Source organism: Alosa alosa, chromosome 1 (assembly GCF_017589495.1).
Source record: "Alosa alosa isolate M-15738 ecotype Scorff River chromosome 1, AALO_Geno_1.1, whole genome shotgun sequence".
NCBI lineage: Eukaryota > Metazoa > Chordata > Actinopteri > Clupeiformes > Clupeidae > Alosa > Alosa alosa.
This window is the reverse complement of record NC_063189.1, coordinates 29592803-29599820: the sequence shown is the minus strand read 5'-3', so window position 1 is coordinate 29599820 and position 7018 is coordinate 29592803.

Genomic DNA, 7018 nt, shown 5'->3' with positions numbered 1-7018 from the left:
ACACACATACAGTACAACCACACACACACACACTCACACAGGGTGCAGTTTCCCTCAGGCCAGTTAAGCGTGTGATCACAGCTCTTTCTGATTCACACCACTGCTCAGGAAATGGTAATTGTGACATTTAGAAGTTAGACCTCATCTACTTCCCTGATGTGCAGCATCCTGCAGCAGAGCCGACTGACCACCACATCAGCTGCAAAGAGAGAGAGGGGGGGGGAGAGAGGGAGAGAGAGAGGGGGGAGAGAGAGGGAGAGAGAAGTGAAAGAAAGAGTAATGGTTTAACTAAGAACCACAAACAACTCCTTAACTTCAGGATGAATATGCTTAACAAACACACTTACAGTTGACTGATGAAGCCATTGCCTTCAGCAATAAAAAAAAAGGATTTCAGAAGGAAGTAGTAATAAGCGTTGTAGTTAATGCTTTCTTAACATTTTACCAGCTTTCTGTCAATGCCTAGTTAATGCTTTATTAATTTTGTGTCTTTAATATGAGATCATGAAACTTTAATGAAGAAAGAAAGACATACATACACTACATACATGCTTACATACATACATACAAACAAACAAACAACAGTTTTTCCTACAGTGAGCCAAATGACCAGTCGGGGGCTGGACAATGACCTGAGCAAAGATGGATTCACACATTCCAACCGTGATGACCGTTAACCTAGTCACCCTTTACAACTACACTGCCAAAAGAGATGTAATTTCACTCTATTTTATTTTTTTTTATTTACATAATGTTTACTACCTAAAGATTTATGAGTAATAAAATCATTTACATCTTTATCTTTGATTTTATTTATGACCGAATACTATGTGAGCACAAAAGTGTGAAAGGATTTGTGTTTGTGTGTATATCTGTTGCTTTCTTTAACAGTGAAGTGAAGTGTTTATTCATGTATATAAATAAATAAATATATATAAATAAATATATATATCTCTGTGTGTGTTTCATTTATGGAAGTAGGCCATAAGAACAAACAAATCCCTCAGAACAAAAAGCTGGTCTCCCCTCCTGAAGAAACAAAGAGAAATCTCCAATTGATCCCTCTGTGGCAGATGTAAATACTGGCCTAGTTATTCCTCAAAACACACACACACACACACTCAAACCTCACCAAACATGCTAATACACGCACACACACACACCCTTGCCAAACATGCTTGCACACCCATGCTCAGGCACTAAGGGCAGTCCTGACAGAGGGTGCTTGTAAATGTTTTTATTTTTCAATATGTGTGTGTGTGGGTGGGTGTGTGTGAAAGAGTTTGTGTGTGTGTTTGTGTGCCCACTGTTTTTTGAGGTCACTGTACTGCTTGTGTGTATTTGAGTGTTGCTGTATTGGGCTGTTTGATTTGATGACAGTCACAAAGGCAATATCCCACTATGTGTGTTTGTGTGTGTGTTTGTATGAACGTGCATGTGTGTGTTTGTATGAACGTGTGTGTGTGTGTGTGTGTGTGTATGTGGGCTGTACCAGTGGAGTATGTCCTTGAAGTGACCTCGGGTCTCTGTGACGCATAAGCTGTTGGGAGGCTCCCAGACACAGACACCTCATCACTGATGCAGCACAGCTTCTGTCTGCAGAGAGAGAGGGAGGGAGAGAGAGGGAGAAGGAAGGGAGGGAGAGATGGAGGAGAGAGAGGGAGAGAGAGGCAAAGGAAGGGGGGGCAGGCAGACAAAAGAAGGGAAAGAAATATGGAGAGGCAAACAGGGAGAGAGAGAGGGATATGGAAAGAGAACAGGGAGAGAGAGAGATGGAAAGAGAACAGGGAGGGAGAGAGAGAGGAATATGGAAAAAAGAATTAGAGAGAATGGGAACAAAATGAAAAAGATGGAGAGAGAGGCTGAGGGAGTGATAGAGAGGAAGGGTGAGATGTAGAGACAGATGAAGAGAGAAAGAGAAAGAGAGAAACAGTAATGGAGAGAGGAAAAGAGGGCGAGAGAGCTACGGAATGGACACAGTCAATGGACAAAAGACTAAACAGTGAGTGTCCGTGAGTGTGAAATCAGATGGTGTGTGTGTGTGTGTGTGTCACAGTGGGGAGGGTAGAGATTGAATTACCCCCCTGGATGACAGTGCATTCTTTTGCACTTTCCTCAGTATGTTTGTGTGTGTGTGTGAGAGAAAAAAAAAGAGACCGAGAAATATTTGCAGAATATACAAATATATCAAAAGACTTGGATAACTTCTCCATGACCATCATGTGATTTTCAATTGTCATTATTCTGTGTGTGTTTGTGTGTGTATGTGTTTGTGAGACAAATCCTAGACCATGAAAGCACTTCAAATCCATTTAGCAAAAGTCATCGCTTTGTGGAGCAGGTGGGCTTGGTTTTCAATTGCCTCCAATGCAATTTGGGTGCGTGCAGCTCAATGTCACACTGGAGCCAAACCATGTCAGCAGAAATGATTAGAGCCATTAAAATGCATTACATCAAAATCACATCATAGCAGTGTGGCTTATGGGCACAGCCCTGGTGCACCTCTCCCAGCCAAAACAAACAAACAAACACATAAATAAACACAGTAAACTGCTCACGTTAACAATGCTCTCAAGGGGATTTTTTTATTTTTTTTTTTATTTATTTATTACTATAATCGTTTGTTTGGAGCATTTTGACAGATGTAGAAACATTTGCTACAGGTGAGGGAGAAAGGATGTGTCCTGGGCCATTAGCAGCTCAGTGTTCTAAGGACCCAGGATACCTTCCCAGTATAGATAGGATCCACACTAATACAGGACCCAGTCTAGATAGGATACACAGAGCCTATTTAGGACCCAGTCTAGGTGGGATCCACACTTATACAGGACGCTGTCCAGAGAGGATCCTCATGGGGACCCCTGTCCAGAGAGTGATTGGCACTCATCCAGGGCCCAGTCTGGTCCAGATAGGGGCCAGGGTGAAGGGTGATCTCAGCAACAACCCCAGATACAGACATAAGCTCAGATACAGCAGCAGGGTATAGCAATAATAATAATAATAATAGTAATAATAATAATAAACAACAGGGCCATAACAATCCATAAATACTGTAGTACTAGACAGCCGCTGAGCTGCCATTATCAGGAGACGATGGCACAAGAGCAAGGGGGCCATCCAACAGCCCAGCTGAGTCCTGGAGCACTGACTCTGAGCCAGATCTGACCAGGACCCAGGCTGGGCACTGATGTTTGATGTAGCAAAGCCTTGGCCAACTGGGAAACACATTACTGAAATGACACTCCCATGTTGTGTACTTGGCCAACTGGGAAGCACATTACTGAAATGACACTCCCATTTTGTGTATTTGTGTCTGTAAATGAGAAGTTATCATACCCAAACTTGGTCTAATGTGTAAGGTCAGTCTACCTCTAACCTTTTGGACATAATTAATGTGGTGATGGTGGGTGTGCGTGTGTGTGACCCAATAGGGCATGGAGAGAGGGGAGTCTATTAGGAGACAATTAGCTATAACCTCCTACTGAGAGACTGTGTAGATAACTAGCTAGCCTCCTACTGAGAGACCATGGAGATACTGTAACTTGCTAACCTACTAAGAGACCCTGTAGATAGCTAGCTAACCTCCTACTGAGAGACCCTGCAGGTAACGAACCTCCTACTGAGAGGCGCTGTAGCTAACTTACTGACACCCTGTAGATAGCTGGCTAACCTCTGACCCCGTTTACAGTACACGAGCATGTTTATTTTTATAAACGAAGACATTTCCCTACGTTTGAGCCTTTCATTTAGACGCAAACGGAGAATTCGCCCCGTAAAATGGTTATCCAAAAAAACTCCGGCCAAAGTGATTTTTTTGGAAAACTTCGTTTATGCGTTTGGTTGTAAACTGTGGTAAACAGAGTTATGGGCAGCCAACGTCACAGTATGCGACAGAATTTCACGAAATGTGCGACCAATGTTTACATTTACATGTTCTCACCTGTGACTTCACATTTTGGGGCTGAGGTGATCATGGATGCGCTCAGAATAGCCATCGTGTTTATGTTGGTGCAGACCCTTTTTGTCTGTTTGCATTTGCAAATTCAGCTCCTCTTTTATGTGGAGGAGCACAGAAGAATTCTGAATGGTTAATGTGAGCTTGAGCTTATCGTTAGACTGCCACTGTGGTTTGGCGTGCTCATGACAGCATGTATGTACACAGGTTCGTGTAAACACATTTAAAAAAAAAAAACGGTCTCGTGTAAATGCAGTCTTATTTGCAAACGTAGATGGCCAGATATTCGTTTACGAAAATACCCTGCCTCGTGTAAACGTAGTCTCTAGTTAAATGCAAATTTCAGAGCATTCTTCACATTGGATCAGTGCTTGGTGGAGTTCGATGATGTGACAACCTTGAAAAGGCAGCCACTGAATATGATTCCTCGACTTTGGGAAATGGTCCGTGTAGATAACTAGCTAAATTACTGACCATGCAGGGGAGCGCACCTATGTTCCCCTGATCCTACGTTACCCGGGTCCTATGTTCCCCGCTTTGTATGGGATCGGGGAACATAGGACCCTTTTTTAAAAAAAACCCTAACCCTAATGCCGAGCGGGGAACATAGGGATGATCCCCCTGGCAGATAGCTAGCTAACCTCCTTCTGAGAGATCCTGTAGGTAACTACCTAGCCTCTTACTGAGACCCTGTAGATAGGATAGCTATCTAACCTCCTACTGAGAGACCCTGTAGATAGGATAGCTAGCTAACCTCCTACTGAGAGACTCTGTAGATAGGATAGCTAGCTAACCTCCTACTGAGAGACCCTGTAGATAGCTAGCTAACTTGGCTCCCTCCATCGTTCCCCTCCTCCCCTATGCTGAGCTCAGGCTGTCTGCTTTCCCTGTGGGGCTAAACCAGGACTCAGGGGCTGTTTTTCCCACACAGAGGGGCTGTTTTTCCCCACACAGGCGTAATTGTAGAGGAGGCTGTTGTAGCTGTTTTGGCTGTCTGACTCTAGTGCTCTGACCACACTTGCTCTCTGTCTCTCTCTTGCTCCCTCACATGCTTGCTCAGCGCCTCATTAGGGACTAAGCCCCACAGGTGTGGTTTGGGTGTCCGCCATCTTAGCTCTCAATGTGTGTGCGCTGTGTGTGTGTGTGTGTGTGAGCGTGCGTGTGGAAGGGATGGGCCAAGCCTCGGGCCACCTGTGTCGGATCCGACCCGGTTCTGCTGTGAGCCCTGGGGGGACTCATCACGAGCAGCCAGGGAATGTGCTGACACAGGGGGTCCAGAAGAATGCGCACACACACACACACACACACAAGCCTGGGACATGACCCAGACTCACATACTCAGAGTGGCAAAGATACACTCACAGATACACTCACAGATGCTCACCCACTCTTAACACAATCCTTCAGCTACTCAGAAAGCAGCAGTGGAGGAGGAAATACTGAAACTCAGTACTTAAAGGAGCAATTTGCAGGATTGTTACCGAACGTTCTGTAGACCAAAATCAAAACACTGGTGAATGTTCTCCTAGACGCGAGCCTCTTCTGGGTTGCCAGATGTAATGCAGAGTTAGTTAACGTTAGTTGACCTGCAGCTGTGTTTCTCCAACCATGACCCAGCTACACATTACGGAAACAGTGAAAACAAAAAATACCTCTCTAACCAACGTAACATATTTAGCTGAAGTTACCGATGCAGATAAAGTTTAGCCTAGGCTACCTGTCATGGAGAAATATGGCCAGCTCTGCGTCAGACTTTATATTCTTCGTTTAACGAAGACGTCGCCATCTCAGGAAGCTCCTCCGATTGAAATTTTGGAAATTTGCCTGCCTCTCGTAGGCTACTCGTTCATGACTACAACTGACAGCTGTTGACAGTTGGCCTTTGCTAATTTTGCAACCCAACAGGGGGACGCGCCAGCCCATTATTAATACGCTATTCTAGAATTAATCATTCAAAACATAAACGAAAATTCCAAGAGATTCCGCCCCGTAACTCATTTTTTTTACTGGTTTTACGGGTTATAGTAATGTTGTCAAATAAGCCATTACTTCAATTCATCGTGTTTCCTTACTCTCTGATGACATATGGTGATAATGTTTGGAATGGTTACAATTTATTTTCCATTATTTCCTACATACTGCTCCCTTAACTAAAAGTACAAATAAGCAGAGAAATAGTAGTACCACAATGACAACCCTACTTAAGTAAAAGTAAAAAGTACCTATTTTTAAATGTATTTTAAGTATTAAAAGTAAAAGTATTTGCATGAATTATTCTCTTAATTTCTATTTTCTAATAAAACAAAATCAGTATGGGCTGTGGCATTTTAATTAAGCTAGTTTTAGGTTATAGGTTAGTTTAAATATCATTCAGCAAAACACAAGAGCCTAAAGTTTAACGGGGTAGACAAGAGAAAACGTCTGGTGGATCGTAATGCCAATTCTGCTGGTCCAGATTGAACAGAAAGGTTGTTGAGAAATGTGTCTTTATGATTAGGTTCTGTTTCACTTGCGCAGACGTGCATAGACATTGAATGAGCACTCACATACCCCCAGGCTATGCCTCTTTATTTGATCACACACAATTAAGAAATATTTCCTAATCTGGAAAATCAAAAGTATGCACTATAGATTCTACTTAAGTGAAGTACAAATACGTGGAAAATACAGTAACAAAGTATTTGTACTTTGTTACATTCCACCACTGGAAAGCAGTTAAAACTGTTCTGGCCCAGATCTGGCCCTCACCTGGTCCTGATGTGGCCTGAAGACCCAAATCAGTGTATGTGTGAATGATCTGCCTGCCTGCTGTCTGCCCCTGTCTGTCGTGCAGGGTGGACAGGTGTGGTATTCACTTCCTGGCCTGGATGCCTGGTGTTCCCCCCTCTTGTCTCTGACAAGCATCAGACTCTCCATAATTCTGATTCACAGAATCCTGGTCGGGACAAATGAAACAGGCATGGGGGACGAGAGAAACATACACTTTAACACTTTAACTTCCCACAACAACTTCAATATTTGACAACATATCATGAATGGTATTTCAAAAAGGTGTTATTTTAG